The following is a 21,751-nucleotide window of genomic DNA, read 5'->3' as shown; positions in this document are numbered from 1 at the left end:
TACATTGGGTACGGAAAGTATTCATACCCCTTTAAAATTTTCACTCTTTGTTTCATTGCAGCCATTTGGTAAATTCAAAAAAGTTCATTTTTTTCTCATTAATGTAGTAATTTTTGCAAATTTAATTAAAAAAAAAAAGAAATATCACATGGTCTTAACTATTCATACCCTTTGCTCAGACACTCATATTTAAGTCACATGCTGCCCATTTCCTTGTGATCCTCCTTGAGATGGTTCTACTACTTCATTGGGGTCCAGTTGTGTTTATTTAAACTGATAGGACTTGATTTGGAAAGGCGCACACCTGTCTATATAAGACCTCACAGCTCACCGTGAGCTGTCAGACCAAATGAGAATCATGAGGTCAAAGGAACTGGCCAAGGAGCTCAGAGGCAGAATTGTGGTAAGACACAGATCTGGCCAAGGTTACAACAGAATTTATGCAGTATGCACGGTTCCTAAAAGCACAGTGGCCTCCATAATCCTTAAATAAAAGAAGTTTGGAACCACCAGAAGTGTTCCTAGACCTGGCCGTCCAGCCAAACTGAGCAATCATGGGAGAAGAGCCTTGGTGAGAGAGGTAAAGAAGAACCCCAATATCACTGTGGCTGAGCTCCAGAGATGCAGTAGGGAGATGGGAGAAAGTTCCACGAAGTCAACTATCACTGCAGCCTTCCACCAGTCGGGCCTTTATGCCAGAGTGGCCCGACGGATGCCTCCCTCAGTGCAAGACATATGAAAGCCCACATAGAGTTTGCTAAAAAAAAAAACACATGAAGGACTCCCAGACTATGAGAAATAAAATTCTCTGGCCTGATGAGACGAAGATAGACCTTTTTGTCACATTGCAGCACTGCAGGTAAATGCAAACTCCACTAGATGGCAGCAGAGTGGAAAGAGGGCTGAAATCCTGCTCAGAGCAGACCAGCAGAACTGCAGCGAGGCTACTACCAGGTGGCAGCAGAATAGTCAGACAAGCCGGATCGATACCAGAGAGTGTAGTACCAAGGGGAATTCCAAACACAGAGTCAGAGGAGTGCCAAAAGGTCAGTACCTGTCCATAGCAGAAGTACTAGAAGCAAGAGACAGAATCAGTTCAGAGCCAAAGCAGAGTTGAGTACCGGGAAATCCAAACACACAGGAACACACAGAGTCGGGGCGGGAAGAGAGCAATCAACAGACGGGCAAAGACAGCTAAATGCAGCAGGACAAATCCCAACAGTGAAACATGGTGGTGGCAGCATCGTGTTATAGGGGTGTTTTTCAGCTGCAGGGACAGGTCGACTGGTTGTCATTGAAGGAAACATGAATGCGGCCAAGTACAGAGATATCCTGGATGGAAACCTCTTCCAGAGTGCTCTGGACCTCAGACGTGCCTGAAGGTTCACCTTCCAACAAGACAATGACCTTAAGCACACAGCTAAAATAACAAAGGAGTAGCTTCAGAACAACTCTGTGACCATTCTTGACTGGCCCAGCCAGAGCCCTGACCTAAACCCAATTGAGCATCTCTGGAGAGACCTGAAAATGGCTGTCCACCAACATTCACCATCCAACCTGACGGAACTGGAGAGGATTTGCAAGGAAGAATGGCAGAGGATCCCCAAATCCAGGTGTGAAAAACTTGTTGCAACATTCCCAATAAGACTCATGGCTGTACTAGCTCAAAAGGGTGCTTCTACTCAATACTGAGCAAAGGGTCTGAATACTTATGACCATGTGATATTTCAGTTTTCTTTTTTTTTTTAATTAGTAAAAATTACATTTTTGTTTTTTTTCAGTCAAGATGGGGTGCAGGGTGTACATTAATGAGAAATGTACTGCTTGACTGAGAGTCTGTATCCTGTGGGACTTCAGAAAAGAGAGCCATTAGTCAAGCAGTAGGAAGCGGCACTGGGTCAGGAATAGAGCTGCAGTGACAGAGGCTTCAGGTCTACAGTCTCATTTCTATATCAATTCAAACACTGATCTATCAGAAATAGAGGAACGGACTGGCCATGTCAAGGTATTGCCGGACTTGCCTTTGAAAGAGCTACATGCATATATAATTAGTTTTGAGCACCTTTAGAGCTTATTCAGGTGTCCATACGAGTTCTATCCATGTTTTTCACAGATTAAACTTATACCTATCATAGTCTACAGTGCTCTTCTTTTCATTAGACAGCATGGACTGGCATAATCAATGTGGCATGATGAACATGTGATGTCATGCCATGCCGGAAAATGAAAAGCAGAGCAGTCAGGTAAGAAGCGGTACTCCCTCTCCCAATCTGATGGTGGCACGTTTATGGGTGGTTCTTTAGGCCAACTGGAATCATTGTATGTAGTTCTTCTGACAGTTTCTGGTACAATATATTTGGTCAAACTCAGGAATAAATCCATAGACTATGGCCCCGATTCATCATTTGTGGGGGTTTTAACCTTTCTTGTCTTATGGTGTTAGTTACTGTTCTTGCCACAAAAAATCTTCAAAATGGCACACGCAATTTAATGAATTTGTCGTAAACTCAAAAATGGTCTATTTTTTTCTATCTTGAACTGTTTTGCAACTTTTTGTCACCAAAAGTGACATGTTGTGCAAAGTAGTGCAAAATTGTGCCAAAATATTGATTTACTAAAAAATACGCTGGGGGTGGACTGTAGCGGAATTGTACCAAATGTTGCAACTTTTTGAAAAGTCACAATAATCAATCACTCGAAAACATCTGGAATCGCTAAACTCTGCCCACAAAGTGAAAAATTTATGAAGCACATATAAAATAGACTTAAAAAAGCCACAGAATAATGAATTGGGTACAAACAAAGGCACAAAACCACAAAACACTGAAGACTAGACAAGAAACAGGCACAAATGCAATGATGAATCGGGGCCTCCAAGTATAAAGGGAAGACATTTCTTCCAGTTTGCAATCACTTATGTGTTTAAATAAAAAACTAACACAAAACTTGCATGTGTGATTCCAGCTTAAAATTATTTCTATAGAAAACTGTGGCTCTAGTACACCATTTGTCATAACCACAGCTTTACATGTATTTATTTTTCATAGTGCAGTATTTCAATTTTGAAACAAAAGAAGAAAAATGGCAATAAAAGGCAACAAAATCAAAATGATCAGGGAATGCTACAATATTCAATATTATGGCAGGGAACCGAACCAAAATCCCCGAGCTTCCTGTCCCAACATTCACTGAGCAGACACTTTAAGCAATTGCCTAATGTGCTCCTCGGAGGCCTCAAAGTTGTATTACACAGTAGAAAATAAAGGATCACAGCCTAATCAGCTAGAAACCTAAAATGTACAATGTTCTCTTACACAAACAACATAATACCAATTAAAATATAACAACTGCTATATAAACCCTAGTTACAACATTGGAAATGTAAAGGGAGTTGTACAAAGTTTGGAATTGATCATGAGAGATAACTTCCTAACTTGGTACAAACTCTTTAAAGGGAACCTGTCACCCCCAAAATCGATGATGAGGTAAGCTCACAGTCATCAGGGGCTTATCTACAGCATTCTGTAATGCTGTAGATAAGCCCCCAATGTTACCTGAAAGAGGAGAAAAAGAAGTTGGATTATATTCACCCAGGGGCGGTCCCGCTGCGGTCCGGTCAAATGGGTGTCTCAGGTCCGCTCCGGCGCCTCCTATCTTCATTCCATGATGTCTTCTTCTGGTCTACACGCTGCGGCTCCGGCGCAGGCGTACTTTGTCTTGTTGAGGGCAGAGCAAAGTACTGCAGTGCGCAGGCGCCGGGCCTCTCTGAGCTTTCCGGCACCTGCGGCGTGAAGACCAGAAGAGGAAGTCATGGAATGAAGATTGGAGGCGCTGTACCGGACCTGAGATGCCCATCGGAGCTGGACTGCTCCTGGGTGAGTATAATCTAACGTCTTTTTCTCCTCTTTCAGGTAACATCGGGGGCTTATCTACAGCATTACAGAATGCTGTAGATAAGCCCCTGATGATGGTGAGCTTACCTCACCATTAATTTTGGGGGTGACAGGTTCCCTTTAAGACAAAATTTAATTACGGTATATTTGTCACTGCTATGTAGCAACCAAGTAATAGGGTCTGGCTGTGTGTAAGCCTGTTTACATACAGATGCTTCTCACGAAATTAGAATATCATCAAAAAGTAATTTGTTTCAGTTCTTCAAAGCAAAAAGTGAAACTCATATTATATAGAGTCATTACAAGTCTGTTTCAAGTGTTTATTTCTGTTAATGTTGATGAGTATGGTTTACAGCCAATGAAAACCCAAAAGTCATTATCTCAGTAAATTAGAATACTTTATAACAGCAGCTTGAAAAATGATTTTAAAATCCGAAATATTGGCCTACTGAAATGTATGTTCAGTAAATGCACTCAATTCTTGGTCAGGGCTCCTTTGGCATCAATTAGTTCATCAATGTGGCGTGGCATGGAGGCGATCAGTCTGTGGCACTGCTGTGGTGTTATGGAAGCCCAGGTTGCTTTGATAGCGTCTTCAGCTCGTCTGCATTGTTGGGTCTTGTCTCTCTCATCTTCCTCTTGACAATATCCCATAGATTCTCTATGGAGTTAAGGTCAGGCGAGTTTGCTGGCCAATCAAGCACAGTGATACTGTTGTTTTTAAACCAGGTATTGGTTCTTTTTGCAGTGTGGAGAGGTGCCAAGTCCTGCTGGAGAATGAAATTTCCATCTCCAATAAGCTTGTCAGCAGAGGAAAGCATGAAGTGCTCTAAACATTCCTAGTAGACGCCTGCGCTGACTTTGGTCTTGATAAAACACATTGGACCTACACCAGCAGAAGACATGGCTCCACAAACCATCATTGATTGTGGATGCTGAGCATACGTCGGTATTGACGGCAGGAGCATGCTCAATGTAGCGGAAAAAAATAACCAAGCACCTGAAAGGATCGTCCCTTTTGACAATTTGTTTTAGGGTGAGGGCAGCTTTTGCAGCAGTGACAACAGCGCCATCACCATGTGCACCACCACATTATGGGTGTCAGGTCCAAGCATTACTAAATTAACAGTTTCTTGGAAAGTGGATTGGTCGTTGTGGGTCAGTTGAATGGCCACCGAGGTCTCCCGATCTGACCCCCTTAGACTTTTGGGGTCATCTGAGGGCAATTGTCTATGCTGTGAAGATGGCAAAAACCTGGGGACAGATCCCCTTTAAAATAAAAACAACTCTGTCAGGAATCTATATCCATCAACCACCAGGTTCTCTGTAATGCACAGAGAAAACTCACACCTTGATAGCTGGAGCCATATGGTCTTGATATGTTTTGTGATGTTTCAAATGTTTAAAGTGCAAATAAAGTTTGACAACTGTAATGATTGCTTTAATAGTGACATGTTATGTGAACAGTGGGTACACAGGTTGGCGTAGGTCACAAGTCACATTTGCATATGAATGAGAAATGAACCATGTGTTTCCATTCTATGTGGGACTGCAGTGTTATGGAGGCAGCTTTTGTGCTTGATGGTCATTAGTAGATCAAACAATGATCTTGAGGCCTCAAATATGGGGTCCTCTACAAAAAATGCATGAGGAATCATTGCCCATTGTTATGAGATTGGCAGCCACTTCCTTCTTTTCGTTTACAGTGACAAGCTATTGGTGTATACGTACATGTACTTCTACGCTGGTAAAGTAATAACAGTGTAAGGGAGATGGAGCTCTTTACAGCACTCTTTCACACTCCCGATTGTTCAGTAACGCATCCTAGTGGAAACCATTATTGTGTTAAATGTGACTGAAGTGCTACTAGACCGATGCAATATGTCCATTTGCTAAAAATCATTCAAGCAAATCTTGATTAAAGATCTCAGAAATGTTCATTTCTGGACAGTTTGAGATTTGGAAAACCAGATCAGAATCATTATCTCACATAGGATCTCAGTTTGTTTTTTGATGGCCATATGTAGCGATGTGGGCAATACATTCAATTAGAGATGGTGGTGACCGGAAACAACCCAACACTTATAGTCAAAGAGGTTTTCCCATGATATACTTATACTCTGGACATGACATAAAAGTCTGACTGGGGGAATCTCCAGCTATGGGGATACTGTTACCAATGAAGACGTGCCTGCTCACAAAACATTAAAGTATGTAGGTAAAGAATGGAGTGAACCCGCTTAGCTATTTCCATATGTCCCCTAGACTTGAACCTTTGCCTATTGAGTAATTAAGCTATCACGCATTATTTCTGATAGATCTATAATGCAGTTTATGGACAGCTATAATTGTAAAATTACCTAAACAATGCAGTGAAAAGTGATATAATTATCAAGATTAGCCAAATAAAATGGACGCTGATTTTTTTAAAAATATATTTTTCTCTGTTTTCCAAAAATGACTATAAGGGTTGTTGAATTTTACCAGAATCCTTAATGTTAAATCTATCTAGCGATCATGCATACCTAAGCAAATTTCCATTCCGGGCTTTTGTGTTTAGCTTAGTGACATTCATAATTGCTGGAAATGTTTAGCTCACGGAAAAAACGTAAAGAAGAAAAAAATATGTAAAGGTTTATTCTACTTAGATTTGTTCCATTTAATCTATCTCTAGCAGACGGAATTCACATCGGATGTTGTGGAGTGGCGAAGAAGAAGAACATCAGCTCTAGTCTGGATCGCTCATCTCTCCAGTAAACTGCAATGATGTAATCTGCTGGGTCTGCGTCACATGAAAACAATTCCATGTGTGTAACCGACTACTGAGTAAGGTCATGAAAAAGCCCAACAGACCCCTGTGTGTACAGGACACCTGGCTGCAGAATTCAGGTCACTGACAAGCCAATCTATGACACTAGAAGATAATGCTCAGATTTGCTGCAGCTCTGTTACATGACATCACTGAATAACTTGATACTCAGTAACTGAAAAATGAGTCAATATTTCATGTTATTACACAGTGTTACTTTACTAAATACAAACTCAGTGAAACATTATTAGAATCACATCTATATGTATATTACGCTCACACACATTTATACACACAGAGGTTGACATAGATACACATTTTGCACACACAAAGCAATGATAAATCAGCCCCATAGCACTTCATGTTCTCTATTAATGCTATATCTGAGCACCATCTCAGGGATTCTCTATACATCTGACAAACAGCTTTTAGTGACCGAGCTCCCAAACCTACATCACAATACATCTCCATCCAGAGCTAATGAATGAAGGTCAAAGAAACAAAGAGGAGAGAGAAATCATGTACTGCAGCAAAGCTAAGCTGAAATCATACCCTTCCCAGCACTCACCATAGGAGCTGAGAATCCACACTCAGGCACATAGGACATCTCTCCTCTAGTTCTCCTGGACAAATAGCATCTGCAGTCATGTCAGGAGCATCCAGGGTGACTTGGCACACACAGGCTGCAAATCTTCACCCAAGTGCCCACCTGCAATAGTTTACTTTGCTGATACCAGAACCTCCAGCTACAGCATAGAGGAGGCTATGCTACAAAAATGGATCATTAGAGGGAATAAGGAAGAATGATATTGAGGAATCCTCATCCATGTGGCTAAGCTACTCTGTAAGATACCATCAGTATTCTTAGTCAGTCCCTAGAAACATCCAATCAAGAACAAGTGAGCAGTGTCAGCATGACGCTGGACCAGAAAAAAAACCCAGTGACTGCAGAGCATCAAAGCTGCTTTACCTTACACTGCCTGTAATGGGAACGCAGGCTTCTTCCCTGTGCACACAGTCTTCCTGGCACCACATCAATGTCATCAGCTCCTGCATTGTAATCACAAGTCTCTGGCTGGAGCTCTCCCAACACCTAGCTCATGCTTCTGAGAGCTGGCTGAGTGCATGGGTCAGAGGTCCTTAGTCCTTGTAGACAGCACTAGAGGCTGCAGAGACTGCAGTGCCTCAGCCTATATACAACCCCTGGCAAAAATTATGTAATCACCGGCCTTGGAGGATGTTCATTGAGTAGTTTATTTTTTTATTAAAACAGATCACAGACATGGTAAAAAAACTACAGTCATTTCAAATGACAACTTTCTGGCTTTAATAAACACTAAAAGAAATCAAGAACGAAAAATGTTGTAGTCAGTATTTGTTACGTTTTTTAGTACAAGCAGAGAGGAAAAATTATGGACTCACTCAATTATGTGGGAAAAATTTATGGAATCACCCTCTAAATTTCAATTCCCAAAACTAAGACCTGCATTAAATTAGATCTGCTCGTTATTCTGCATCTAAAAAGGAGTGATTACGCCTTGGAGAGCTGTTGCACCAAGTGGACTGACATGAATCATGGCTCCAACATGAGAGATGTCAATTGAAACAAAGGAGAGGATTATCAAACTCTTAAAAGAGGGAAAAATCATCACGCAATGTTGCAAAACATGTTGGTTGTTCACAGTCAGCTGTGTCTAAAATTTGGACCAAATACAAACAACATGGGAGGGTTGTTAAAGGCAAACATACTGGTAGACCAAGGAAGACATCAAAACATCAAGACCGGAAACTTAAAGCAATATGTCTGCAAAACAGGAAATGCACAACAAAACAAATGAGGAACAAATGGGTGGAAACTGGAGTCAACGTCTGTGACCGAACTGTAAGAAACCGCCTAAAGGAAATGGTATTTTCATACAGAAAAGCTAAACAAAAGCCATTATTAACACATAAACAGAAAAAAACAAGGTTACAATGGGCTAAGGAAAAGCAATCCTGGACAGTGGATGACTGGATGAAAGTCATATTCAGTGATGAGTCGCGAATCTCCATTAGGCAAGGTGATGATGCTGAAACTTTTGTTTGGTGCCGTTCCAATGAGATTTATAAAGATGACTGCCTGAAGAGAACATGCAAATTTCCAGTGTCATTGATGATATGGGGCTGCATGTCAGGTAAAGGCACTGGGGAGATGGCTGTCATTACATCTTCAATAAATGCACAAGTTTATGTTGATATTTTGGACACTTTTCTTATCTCATCAATTGAAAGGATGTTTGGGGATGATTAAATAATTTTTCAAGATGATAATGCATCCTGCCATAGAGAAAAACTGTGAAAAGATTCCTTGAAAATAGACACATAAGGTCAATGTCATGGCCTGCAAATAGTCCGGATCTCAATCCAATTGAAAATCTTTGGTGGAAGTTGAAGAAAATGGTCCATGACAAGGCTCCAACCTGCAAAGCTGATCTGGCAACAGCAATCAGAGAAAGTTGGAGCCAGATTGATGAAGAGTACTGTTTGACACTCATTAAGTCCATGCCTCAGAGACTGCAAGCTGCAATAAATTCCAGAGGTGGTGCAACAAAATACTAGTGATGTTTTGGGGTATTTTTTTGTTTGTTTTTCATGATGCCATAATTTATTCCCACGTAATTGAATGAGTCCATAATTTTTCCCCTCTGCTTGTTCTAAAAGAGTAACAAATACTGACTACAACATTTTTTGTTCTTGATTTCTTTTAGTGTTTATTAACCCCTTAAGCCCCAAGGGTGGTTTGCACGTTAATGCCCCGGGCCAATTTTTACAATTCTGACCACTGTCCCTTTATAAGGTTATAACTTTGGAATGCTTCAACGGATCCTGGTGATTCTGACATTGTTTTCTCATGACATATGGTACTTCATGATAGTGGTAAAATTTCTTTGATATTACCTGCATTTATTTGTGAAAAAAAACGGAAATTTGGCGAAATTTTTGAAAATTTCGCAATTTTCCAACTTTGAATGTTTATGCCCTTAAATTACAGAGATATGTCACACAAAATACTTAATAAGTAACATTACCCACATGTCTACTTTACATCAGCACTATTTTGGAGCCAACATTTTTTTTTGTTAGGGAGTTATAAGGGTTAAAATTTGACCAACAATTTCTCATTTTTACAACACCATTTTTTTAGGGACCACATCTCATTTGAAGTCATTTTGAGGGGTCTATATGATAAAAAAAATAACCAAATGTGACACCATTCTAAAAACTGCACCTCTCAAGGTGCTCAAAACCACATTCAAGAAGTATATTAACCCTTCAGGTGTTTCACAGGAATTTTTGGAATGTTTAAATAAAAATGAATATTTAACTTTTTTCACAAAAAATTTACTTCAGCTCCAATTTGTTTTATTTTACCAAGGGTAAAAGGAGGAAATAGACCCCAAAAGTTATTGTACAATTTGTCCTGAGTACGCCAATACCCCATATGTGGGGGTAAACCACTGTTTGGGCACATGGCAGAGCTCGAAAGCGAAGGTGCGCCATTTGACTTTTCAATGCAAAATTGACAGGAATTGAGATGGGACGCCATGTTGTGTTTGGAGAGCCACTGATGTGCCTAAACATTGAAACTCCCCACAAGTGACACCATTTTGGAAAGTAGACCCCCTAAGGAACTTATCTAGATTTGTGGTGAGCACTTGACCCACCAAGTGCTTCACAGAAGTTTATAATGCAGAGCCGTAAAAATAAAAAATCATATTTTTTCACAAAAATGATCTTTTCGCCCCCAATTTTTTATTTTCCCAAGTGTAAGAGAAGAAATTGGACTGCAAAATTTGTTGTACAATTTGTCCTGAGTATGCTGATACCCCATATGTGGGGGTAAACCACTGTTTGGGCTCATGGCAGAGCTCAGAATGGAAGGAGCACCATTTGACTTTTCAATGCAAAATTGACTGGAATTGAGATGGGATGCCATGTTGCGTTTGGAGAGCCACTGATGTGCCTAAACATTGAACCCCCCCCACAAGTGACACTATTTTGGAAAGTAGACCCCCTAAATAACGCATCTAGATGTGTTGTGAGAGCTTTGAACCTCCAAGTGTTTCACTACAGTTTATAACGCAGAGCCGTGAAAATAAAAATTATTTTTTTTCCCTCAAAAATTATTTTTAGCCGCCAGTTTTGTATTTTTCCAAGGGTAACAGGAGAAATTGGACCCCAAACGTTGTTGTGCAATTTGTCCTGAATACGCTGATACCCCATATGTTGGGGGTAACCACCGTTTGGGCGCATGGCAGATCTCGGAAGGGAAGGAGCGCCATTTGGAATGCAGACTTAGATGGAATGGTCTGCAGGCGTCACATTGCGTTTGCAGAGCCCCTAATGTACCTAAACAGTAGAAACCCCCCACAAGTGACCCCATATTGGAAACTAGACCCCCCAAGGAACTTATCTAGATGTGTTGTGAGAACTTTAAACCCCCAGGTGTTTCACTACAGTTAATAACGCAGAGCCGTGAAAATAAAAAATAATTTTTTTCCTACAAAAATGTTATTTAGCCCCCAAATTTTTATTTTCTCAAGGGTAACAAGAGAAATTGGACCCCAGAAGTTGTTGTCCAATTTGTTCTGAGTATGCTGATACCCCATATGTGGGGGGAAACCACTGTTTGTGCGCATGCCAGAGCTCGGAAGGGAAGGAGCGCCATTTGGAATGCAGAGTTAGATGGAATGGTCTGCAGGCGTCACGTTGCATTTGCAGAGCCCCTAATGTACCTAAACAGTAGAAACCCCCCACAAGTGACCCCATATTGGAAACTAGACCCCCCAAGGAACTTATCTAGATGTGTTGTGAGAACTTTGAACCCCCAAGTGTTTCACTACAGTTAATAACGCAGAGCCGTGAAAATAAAAAATCATTTTTTTCCTACAAAAATGTTTTTTTAGCCCCCCAAATTATTATTTTTCCAAGAGTAACAACAGAATTTGGACCCCAAGAGTTGTTGTCCAATTTGTCCTGAGTACGCTGATACCCCATATGTGAGGGGGAACCACCGTTTGGGCGCATGGCAGAGTTCGGAAGGGAAGGAGCACCATTTGGAATGCAGACTTAGATTGAATGGTCTGCAAGTGTCACATTGCGTTTGCAGAGCCCCTAATGTACCTAAACAGTAGAAACCCCCCAAAAGTGACCCCATATTAGAAACTAGACCCCCCAAGGAACTTATTTAGATGTGTTGTGAGAACTTTGAACCCCCAAGTGTTTCACTACAGTTAATAACGCAGGGCCGTGAAAATAAAAAATAATTTTTTTCCTACAAAAATGGTTTTTTAGCCCCCCAAATTTTTATTTTCCCAAAGGTAACAAGAGAAATTGGATGCCAGAAGTTGTTGTCCAGTTTGTCCTGAGTACGCTGATACCACATATGTTGGGGTAAACCCCTTTTTAGGTACCCTGGAGAGCTCGGAAGGGAAGGAGCACTGTTTTACTTTTTCAGTGCAGAATTGGCTGGAATTGAGATCGGACGCCATGTCGCGTTTGGAGAGCCGTGAAGTGTCTAAACAGTGGAAACCCCCAATTCTAACTGAAACCCTAACCCAAACATACCCCTAACCGTAATCCCAACCACACCCCTAACCCCAACTCCAACACACCCCTAACCCTAATCCCAACCATAACCCTAACCACACCCCTAACCCTGACACACCCCTAACCCTAATCCCAACCGTAAATGTAATCCAAACCCTAACCCTAGCCCCAACCCTAACCCTAGCCCTAACTCTATCCCTAACCCTAACCCTATCCCTAAACCTATCCCTAACCCTAACCCTAGCCCTAACCCTAGCCCTAATCCTAGCCCTAACCCTTGCCATAACCCTAATGGGAAAATGGAAATAAATACATTTTTTTTATATTTTTATTTTTCCCTAACTAAGGGGGTGATGAAGGGGGGTTTGATTTCCTTTTATAGCGGGTTTTTTAGCGGATTTTTAGCGGATGACTGGCAGCCGTCACACACTAAAAGACGCTTTTTATTGCAAAAAATATTTTTTTGCGTTACCACATTTTGAGAGCTATAATTTTTCCATATTTTGGTCCACAGAGTCATGTGAGGTCTTGTTTTTTGCAGGGCGAGTTGATGTTTTTATTGGTAACATTTTTGGGCATGTGACATTTTTTGATCGCTTTTTATTCCGATTTTTGTGAGGCAGTATGATCAAAAAACAGCTATTCATGAATTTATTTGGGGGGGGGGGCGTTTATACCATTCAGCATTTGGTAAAATGGATAAAGCAGTTTTGTTTTTCGGGTCAGTACGATTACAGCGATACCTCAATTATATCTTTTTTTATCTTTTGGCGCTTTTATACGATAAAAACTATTTTATAGAAAAAATAATTATTTTTGCATCGCTTTATTCTGAGGACTATAACTTTTTTATTTTTTGCTGATGATGCTGTATGGCAGCTCGTTTTTTTGTGGGACAAGATGATGTTTTCAGCGGTACCATGGTTATTTATATCTGTCTTTTTGATCGCGTGCTATTCCACTTTTTGTTCAGCGGAATGATAATAAAGCGTTGTTTTTTGCCACGTTTTTTTTTACGGTGTTCACTGAAGGGGTTAACTAGTTGGACAGTTTTATAGGTCGGGTCGTTACAGATGCGGCGATACTAAATATGTGTACTTTTATTGTTTTTTTTTAATTTAGATAACGAAATGTATTTATGGGAATAATATATATATTTTTTTCTTTATTTAGGATTTTTTTTTTTTTTTTACACAACTAAATATTTTTTTTTTACTTTATATCATTGCCCCAGGGGGGCATCATGTTATAAGGTCAGATCACTGATCTGACACTTTGCAGAGCACTGTGTCAGATCAGCGATCTGACATGCAGGGCTCCTAGCTTACCAGCGCCTGCTCGGAAGTATTTTGCTGTGTTCCAGGACATAGTACGCGGGCACATGCGCAGTAATGCTTTTCGGCTTTGCCCGCAGTAGGGCAAAGCATACTGCGCGTGCGCCACTGAAGACTGCATGGCGCACGCTCCATCTATGGCGCACGCATACTCGTATTCACTAAAATATTGCGGAAAACAGGGACGGGGTGAAGAAATGGTGAGGATACGCCGCCCATCTGACCGGAAACAACTCATTTTAATATCCCGCCAATTTGAGGTGACAGGTTCCCTTTAATGGCTAGGCCAATTTTTGTTTATTTTGTCATTTGAAATGACTGTAGTTGTGTGCCATGTCTGTGATCTGCTTTTTTTTAAATAAAAAAATAAACAACTTATTGAACATCCTCCAAGGCCAGTGATTACATAATTTTTGCCAGGGGTTGTATTAGCAGAAGACAACAACTAGTGTTGTGTGGACAGCAGAGGTCACAAATGACAGAACAAGAGGGGCTCAGATACTACACACCTCTATTAACAGGTACATATTGCTGCTCTGCTCTGAGAACCCATCTGGCTACTTCCAGGACAGAATCTGCTGGAGCTGGGTACCCCACTAGCCTCTAGCTCAGCTTATTAATATCAGTACAGGTGAAGACCATGAAGTATATAAGTAATATTTTAATGCTCATTGACACCACATGAGATAAGAATTGGTCAGAATATCGCCAAAATTGGTCAAGACACTTCTCAACTCTCCCCGGATAGCAGATGTTCGGTGAAATATCAGGCAGTTTGTCAAGTTAGCTTGATAAAGAACCAGACTAGGGGTTGAAACATTGGCGCTGTTTCTGTATTTGTGAAGCCATATTAAAGCAATCATTATTGGATGCAGTGGCCACCTTCTTTTACCTTTGCTTGGGAAAGGGGGAACATCCCACATTTGGCTTTCGTGTATCTGCATGGTGAAACTTACGCTTACGGCACTAACGCTATGTAACGGATGCTTCAGCGCACCCATTGACTGCCATTATGTAGCGCATCGCTAACGCATGTCATAATAGGCATGCATTAGCGATGTGCCGTCATTCTGTGACGGACCCTCGGACGCGGTCTGCAGCGTTTTCGGGTCCGTCACCGATAGCGCAGGTGGAGCATCTTTAAAAGGCACTAGCATTGGTGCAGTCTGTTTAACGCATGCGTAGAACGTACTGCATCAAAGCAATGTGAACCCAACCTAACATAAACTATGTGTTCCCTCACTTTATTGATAAGAGTTGTCCAGTGTCGCTTTTGTCCACATGACGCCCTTATAACACGAAACATCATTTATCAAAACAGAAAGCAGGAATAAAGCTGCTGTTCCTGACAGTTATCCCGGGGGCTTTCATTCTGAGGAATATCATTTATGATAATTCTTTGTATGCATTTTCTCAGAGTAATCTGTACACTAAGAAGTAGGGTTCACTGCCACCCACCTTGAAAATGTGTAAGTAAAAGCATTCAGTGTAGTGATAGTTCAGTCAGAATTGATCATTTTTGCTTGTTGATTGACAGGTTTCTTTCTCTTCCTACATACTCACATGGAAGACACTTGTCAGTCACCTAGAGTGGGGCTGGGACAAGCCAAACTAGTCACATTTCTCCCTATAGTTTCCAGTCAGACCACTCGGGTCCTGTGCACAGCAGGACACTATGTTAACTAGGTGCACATCTCTGAGGTCACACCCAATTATCTTATAGGCTGGTTCAGGTGGTGCTATGCTGCTGGAATATTCAGGTACTTAGTTGGTGTCCATGCCACTACTCCATACCTCTGCCTCACTCTGTCACCAACTCTACCACTTCACTTGGCTTTGCTACATTGCCAGTATGGGCCTCCTGGCATATCCAACTGTGCTACATTGCTGGCCTCTGCTACATAGCTACAGTGTGCCTCCTTACATATCCAGCTCTGCTAAGTCACTGGACTCTGCTATATTGCAACAATGTGTCACTGGACATGTCCAACTCTGCTATGCTGCTGGGTTCTACTACCTTCGGGCTGTTCTATATCACTCCTGTAAGTGACTTGACATTCTCAACTCTGACACACGCCTGGGCTCTGTTACGTCATTTCTGTGAGCAACATGACATATTCAACTTTACTACATCTACGAGTCTTCTCTACGTTGCCATAACTCTGACTGCTTCATCAGAATGCCTTTGCAGACATACTGAATACTCTGTCAATGGTGTAGCTAGGTTTTCTGGCACTGGGGCAAGAATTCAGTCCCTCCCACCAAGCGGTTTGAGTAGTTGTCATGTGACCAGATTCCACACTTACAGTCACGTGCCGACTAGCTTCTCTTCCTACTTCTCTCAAGGTTCAGTGAAAAACTGAGAAAAGCAGGCAGAGAAGCTAGTTGTCACGTGACTGTAAGTATGAAATTCGCATATGAGTGAAGTGGCCATGTGATGACTCCTGGAACCAGCTAGCAGAGCTGAATCCTGACAGTGAGTATATTACACACATTTAGGATTGGCATGCTAGGATGCTTCATTATATAATTAAAGGGCTTGTCCAGTTTTGAGGTGAAAGTTTGCAGTTCCTCTATGAGACTGCAGGCTTCTAGATTCTCACAGCGCATGTGCTACATACTTTTAGGATTCTCCCTTGTCGGTGGCAAAAGTGGACGGTCATGTGATTACAAGTATGCCCATATGACGTACTATGGGGCTTAATTACCAGTGACAGGATAGTATGTCATAGGCGATCGGCCGCGCTCAAGAGGGGAGCGCAGCCGATCGCTGCCGGGTGTCAGCTGATTATTACAGCTGACATCCGGCACTATGTGCCAGGAGCAGTCACGGACTGCTCCCAACACATTAACCCCTGGCACACTGCGATCAAAGATGATTGCAGCGTTCCGGCGGCATAGGGAAGCATCGCGCACGGAGGGGACTCCCTGCGTGCTTCCCTGAGACCCTCGGAGCAACGCGATGTGATTGCGTTGCTCTGAGGGTCTCCTACCTCCTCCTCCCTGCAAGCCCGGATCCAAAATGGCCGCGGGGGGGCCTTCCGGGTCCTGCAGGGAGGTGGCTTTCAAGCGCCTCAGAGCAGGCGCCGGGAAGCTTCCCTGCAGTGCCTGTGTGATCGCTGATCTGACACAGTGCACTGCAAAGTGCCAGGTCAGCGATCTGTCACTATAATGTGATGGCCCCCCTGGGGCAATGTAAAAAAGTAAAAAAAAAAAATATTTACATGTGTAAATGAAAAAAAAAAAATTCCTAAATAAAGAAAAAAAATATATACATTGTTCTAATAAATAAATTTATTTATCTAAATAATAATAAACAACAATAAAAGTACACATATTTAGTATCGTCGTGTCCATAACGACCCGACCTATAAAACTGTCCCACTAGTTAACCCCTTCAGTGAACACCGTAAAAAAAAAAATACAAGGCAAAAAACGATGCTTTATTATCATACCTCCAAACAAAAAGTGGAATAACACACGATCAAAAAGACAGATATAAATAACCATGGTACCACTGAAAACGTCATCTTGTCCCGCAAAAAACAAGCCACCATACAGCATCATCAACGAAAAAATAAAAAAGTTATAGTCCTCAGAATAAAGCGATGCAAAAATAATTATTTTTTATGTAAAATAGTTTTTATCGTATAAAAGCGCCAAAACATAAAAAAATATAAATGAGGTATCGCTGTAATCGTTCTGACCTGAAGAATAAAACTGCTTTATCAATTTTACCAAACGTGGAACGGTATAAGCGCCCCTCCAAAAGAAATTCATGAATAGCTGGTTTTTGTTCATTCTACCTCACAAAAATCGGAATAAAAAGCGATCAAAAAATGTCACGTGCCCGAAAATGGTACCAATAAAAACGTCAACTCATCCCGCAAAAAACAAGACCTCACATGACTCTGTAGACCAAAATATGGGAAAATTATAGCTCTCATAGCGTGGAGACGCAAAAACTATTTTTTGCAATAAAAAGTGTCTTTTAGTGTGTGACGGCTGCCAATTATAAAAATCTGCTAAAAAACCTGCTATAAAAGTAAATCAAACCCCCCTTCATCAGGGTTGGGGCTATAGTTAGGGTTAGGGCTACAGTTAGGGTTGGAGTTAGGGTTGGAGCTAAAGTTAGGGTTAGGGTGGGGGCTAAAGTTAGGGTTGGGGTAGGGCTAAAGTTAGGGTTGGGGCTAAAGGTAGGGTTAGGGTTGGGGCTAAAGTTAGGGTTAGGGTTGGGGCTAAAGTTAGGGTTTGGATTACATTTACGGATGGGATTAGGGTTGGGATTAGGGTTAGGGGTGTGGTTAGGGTTATGATTGGGATTAGGGTTAGGGGTGTGTTCGGGTTAGGGTTTCAGTTAGAATTGGGGGTTTCCACTGTTTAGGCACATCAGGGGCTCTCCAAACGTGACATGGTGTCCGATCTCAATTACAGCCAATTCTGCGTTGAAAAAGTAAAACAGTGCATGCGGCGCAAAACGCAAGTGCGACGCATGTCCATGCGCCCCCATGTTAAATATAAGGGCGCATGACGCATGCGGCGACGCTGCGGCGCCCGACGCTGCGGCGCCGACCGCAAATGTGAACGTAGCCTAAGTCTGCATTCCAAACAGCGCTCCTTCCCTTCCGAGCTCTGCCATGAGCTCAAACGGTGGTTCTTTCTCACATATGGGGTATCAGTGTCCTCGGGACAAATTGTGCAACAACTTTTGGGGTCCAATTTCTCCTGTTATCCTTGAAACTGAGGACTAAGAGCACTATACGTGTTCGAAACGCATCCAGTTATTCAAGACATTCCTTCCTCCAGTATGCACTGGTTTGTCAAGCAGCTTATTTTTTAAATTTGTCCAAATAAAGACTTTTGATTTTATTTCCTGAGCTGGATAACTTCATTTTCATGCACAAGTACCTGGCATCAAGCAGAGACGTTTCCGTGCTCGGATCAAATTTCTCATGGGCTGTGGGAATACCATCACAAGGGTGAGCTGAATCATTTTCTTTTTTCTACTCTCCAAACGTGACACAGCGTCCGATCTCAATTACAGCCAATACTGCGTTGAAAAAGTAAAACAGTGCTCCTTCCCAGCTCTCCTGTGCGCCCAAACAGGGTTTTACCCAAAGACATGGGGTAGGGTTTCAGTTAGAATTGGGGGTTTCCACTGTTTAGACACTTCACGGCTCTCCAAACGCGACATGGCGTCCGATCTCAATTCCAGCCAATTCTGCACTGAAAAAGTAAAACAGTGCTCCTTCCCTTCCGAGCTCTCCAGGGTACCTAAAAAGGGGTTTACCCCAACATATGTGGTATCAGCGTACTCAGGACAAATTGGACAACAACTTTTGGGGTCCAATTTCTCCTGTTACCCTTGGGAAAATACAAAACCGGGGGCTAAAAAATAATTTTTGTGGAAAAAAAAAAGGATTTTTTTATTTTCACAGCTCTGTGTTATAAACTGTACTGAAACACTTGATGTGTTAGCGCTGCAGTGTGCTGCCTTTTTTGCTTGACTGCAAATGCAATGTGACGCCTGCAGATCAATCCATCTAAGTCTGCATTCCAAACAGCGCTCCTTCCCTTCCGAGCTCTGCCATGAGCCCAAACGGTGGTTCTCTCTCACATATGGGGTATCTGTACTCGGGACAAATTGTGCAACAACTTTTTGGGGTCCAATTTCTCCTGTTACCCTTGAAACTGAGGACTAAGAGCACTATACGTGTGTAAGGAGGTTGCTTTCCCTGCTCCTTGCCTGGAACCACATAGTCCGACAGCTGGGTTGTTGGGGGGAAGACGTTCTGCCCTGGACAGAGGGGACCAGGGGACTGCTGGGAAGAGAGAGGGGAGTGGTGAGAAAAGTGCGGGAGAGAGAGCACGCCAGAGAGGGGACAGCGTGCAAGAGAGAAAGCAGGCTGCAGCGCCGCGCTCCCCATGACAGAGTGCTCCCCGTGAGGGCACTAAGGCTGGAGTGAGAGTGGGGACTTGGAAGCCTCCATAATCTGAGAAGACTCTTCCCCTGACAGTGCAGAGACAGTGACTCAGTGCAGCCCTGGTGACCGCAGTCACAAGCAAAGATCCCTGAGTGTGATAAGTAACTGCCCCGTGTGTGTGTGACAATCGTTATTACAGAGAAGCTGCCAGGCTTACGAAGACTCCTGCAGCAGTGATGGAGAGACTGTTATTTCCTGGTTCCAGTTTCACTTTGAGAAGAGCAGGCTGCAGAGACTTAACCCCGGACTTTCCAGGAGACACAGAAAAGACCAGAATCTCAAGCCCTGCTGGTGACTGTATCCATGTTGGTAAAACGATCCTCCAGTCAGGATCTCCCTGGGCTGATAAGTTACAAGAACACTCGTTAACCCTTTTGATTCCGCTTAACTGTTTACTGTTTTACTTGACTCTATTAACCCCGTTTACTCCCTGCGAGGAGAATTCTACCCCTGTTAATAAATCCCCTTCAACAGTTGGTCTGTCTGTTCCGTGGTGACATACTCAGTACCTGCATCCTATTACACTTGGCGTAGTCGGCAGGATGTCACACGGTAGCGCGGAAGGGGCAGACCAAGCAGTTGAGGGAGGTCCCAGGTCTAGCATCTCCCTGGGAGCCATGTTAGCTAACCTGCCAAAATTTTCAGGGAGTAATGTCATGTTGTGGGGTTGGACGGAGCGCATCCGAGGGATGATGCGGATGCATCCTACGACACCGGCTCTGCAGGCGGAAATAGCTGTGATGGCCCTAGAGGGGGATGCACGGGACTCTGTTATGCTCAGACCCCCCCAGGCGAGAGATACCCTGGACAAAGTATTACGTATACTTGAGGAGACGCATGGGGACCCCACTGACGTAGGGGAGCTGCGCATGCGACTGTTCCGCCGGGTACAAAGAGAGGGGGAGACCGTGACTCAATATATGAACGCACTGCAAGAGCTTCATACTGCCATTATACGGAAGGACGGCGTAGGTGTGGGGACAGTTGACGTTGTGCTGCGAGACCAACTGGTGACAGGCTTGCGAGACGTGTTGATGAAACAGGCCCTGCGAGAGCGCATGCGCGTAAAGCTAGATATGACTTTCTCTGAGGTCGGGAGTGAGGCACGCACGCGCGAGCAAGAGCAAGGGGTGGTAGGGCCAGTGGGAAAGGTATGGAGCAGTGAGGTAACAGCCCCTCAATGGGTTGAAGACTTGAAGAAGGAGGTTAAGCGAGTCCGTGAGGAGGTGGCTGAATATAAGAAGATCCCTGCTGCAGAGTACAGCCCTTCGGTGCGAGAAAGAGAGACCGCCCCCCAAAGTGAGACTAGTGCCGCTCGGCGAAGAATACTGCCTAGATGCTACAACTGCGGAGCACAGAAAAGACCAGAATCTCAAGCCCTGCTGGTGACTGTATCCATGTTGGTAAAAGGACCCTCCAGTCAGGATCTCCCTGGGCTGATAAGTTACAAGAACACTCGTTAACCCTTTTGATTCCGCTTAACTGTTTACTGTTTTACTTGACTCTATTAACCCCGTTTACTCCCTGCGAGGAGAATTCTACCCCTGTTAATAAATCCCCTTCAACAGTTGGTCTGTCTGTTCCGTGGTGAAATACTCAGTACCTGCATCCTATTACACGTGTTCGAAACGCATCCAGTTATTCAAGACATTCCTTCCTCCAGTATGCACTGGTTTGTCAAGCAGCTTATTTTTTAAATTTGTCCAAATAAAGACTTTTGATTTTATTTCCTGAGCTGGATAACTTCATTTTCATGCACAAGTACCTGGCATCAAGCAGAGACGTTTCCGTGCTCGGATCAAATTTCTCATGGGCTGTGGGAATACCATCACAAGGGTGAGCTGAATCATTTTCTTTTTTCTACTCTCCAAACGTGACACGGCGTCCGATCTCAATTACAGCCAATACTGCGTTGAAAAAGTAAAACAGTGCTCCTTCCCAGCTCTCCTGTGTGCCTAAACAGGGTTTTACCCAAAGACATGGGGTATCAGCGTGCTCAGGACAAATTGGACAACAACTTTTGGGGTCCAATTTCTCCTGTTACCCTTGGGAAAATACAAAACTGGGGGCTAAAAAATAATTTTTGTGGAAAAAAAAAAGGATTTTTTTATTTTCACAACTCTGTGTTCACAACACATCTAG

General features: G+C 42.8%; 1 protein-coding gene across 2 annotated transcripts in view; it reads right to left on the bottom strand.

Moving 5' to 3' along the window:
• Positions 1–21,751, bottom strand: part of ANO4 (anoctamin 4) — a 394,529-nt gene that overhangs the window by 231,023 nt on the left and 141,755 nt on the right. Inside the window, exon 1 of one of the 2 annotated variants that reach the window (XM_077265596.1) lies at positions 7,271–7,675. The exons of the other annotated variant lie outside the window; for it this stretch is intronic. The gene's annotated coding sequence lies outside the window, so the exon portion shown is untranslated. Of the gene's footprint in view, positions 1–7,270; positions 7,676–21,751 lie in introns of those variants that run through there. 2 annotated transcript variants of the gene reach the window in all.

The sequence above is a fragment of the Ranitomeya variabilis genome, chromosome 5 (assembly GCF_051348905.1).
Source record: "Ranitomeya variabilis isolate aRanVar5 chromosome 5, aRanVar5.hap1, whole genome shotgun sequence".
Taxonomy (NCBI): domain Eukaryota; kingdom Metazoa; phylum Chordata; class Amphibia; order Anura; family Dendrobatidae; genus Ranitomeya; species Ranitomeya variabilis.
The sequence above is the reverse complement of the archived record's forward strand: the minus strand, read 5'-3'. Positions and strand labels throughout refer to the sequence as shown.